Genomic DNA, 1,502 nt, shown 5'->3' with positions numbered 1-1,502 from the left:
CACTCCCTAAATCAGTTTGTGTTTTATTTCATGAGTCTTTAACACTCTTCCTTTGTCTTCTGGAGAACTTACAATGACCTGGTTTTAGTGATAGAGATGCAGGAATTTATGCATCAAAATCTATCGTTAATGGATAAATAGGAGTTCTGTTCTGTCATGTAACCCTTGTGCTATCTTAGATGACCCCCCCCTTCCATTGACGTGTTCTCCCTACCATGACAAAGGTGGATAAAGGTGGAAAGATGTCATGTAATCCATGGACACCAGTGAAGATCACAAATCATTGAAGAAAAAAGGTTCAGAGCACTGTCTAGTGGGTCTAGATGACCCCACTCCCAATGGTAAAATGCCTAGGATAGAACAAGGGTTAATCAAATATGCAAATCACCAACGTGACACAGAACAAAGCGGAGTCAGGTGGGAGGTTGTTGGTGGAAGGAGAGGAAGATGAGCAGGGAGGGAAAAGGAAAGCTCTTTGGGATCACGACGGATCAGGATTGAATCCATCAGAGGATCAGATCATGGATGTTCTGGAGATCCAGGGAAGCAGATGGAGACGTTTGTGATGATGATGATGATGGTGAAGGGATGCTGACGCTGGAGACACCAGGAAAGAGGAGGATCATGGATGAGGGTTAGAAGGAGGAAGATGATCTGCTGCGGTGAGTAGAAAATGGTTTTATTAAAAAAAAAAAAAAAAAAAAGTAATACTACAGCAAAACACCTAGTTTTAAGAGTAAATACTTACATTTTTTACTAAAATATGAAAAAATAGATTATTTTTCATTTTTCATTGGTGTTTCCAACTAAAGTGCATGAACATTTGGACAAAGACTGTCCTTAATGCTGAACACAAATGCACACATTTCTGAATTATGAGACTGTTCTGGCCTCATACAGGACAAAGGTTTTAATAAGGAATAAATATACCGGTTCATACCAAAAAATAATTCTGTAAAACATGATTTTAAAAAGTTAATCTTGAGTTTAACACAGAATCATTAAAATGAAATACCAAAAGTTTTTACATTTTCTTTTAAATTTGTCTTGATGAGTTCAAAACCTAAAAGTTAGTGTCCAAGATGGGGGGGGGGGGCTCCAAATTGTTTGCAGAGAGGGACAGATTTGTGAAAACGTGCGAGGGCCAACCAGTGGCCCTACATTCTCTGAACCCTTTTTATAACATTAAATATGCAAAATGTACGGAGCCCCTAAAGGGCCAGTGAATTAAAAAAATGGGTGCGCACCAGTTGGTAACGGATGTGCAACTCTGGAAATGGCGTCACGTGAGCAAACTGAGTTTTCCTTTGCTTTTTGACTTGTCTACAAAGAGATTGCAGCTTTGCTTGCTTACCGTCACAATTACATCATCACTAAACGTCATCGTAATTGAGTTTTAAAGTCACGTGGTTTGTTTGCACCAGTTCAGGACAGGTTCAGGAAGAATGAAGATCATCGAGTAAACTCTATTAATATTGGTGAATGCATGCAAAGTGCGTTCA

The sequence above is a fragment of the Oryzias latipes genome, chromosome 22 (genome assembly GCF_053564925.1).
Source record: "Oryzias latipes strain Hd-rR chromosome 22, Olatipes_Hd-rR_3.1".
Classification (NCBI taxonomy): Eukaryota; Metazoa; Chordata; class Actinopteri; order Beloniformes; family Adrianichthyidae; genus Oryzias; species Oryzias latipes.
The sequence above is the reverse complement of the archived record's forward strand: the minus strand, read 5'-3'. Positions refer to the sequence as shown.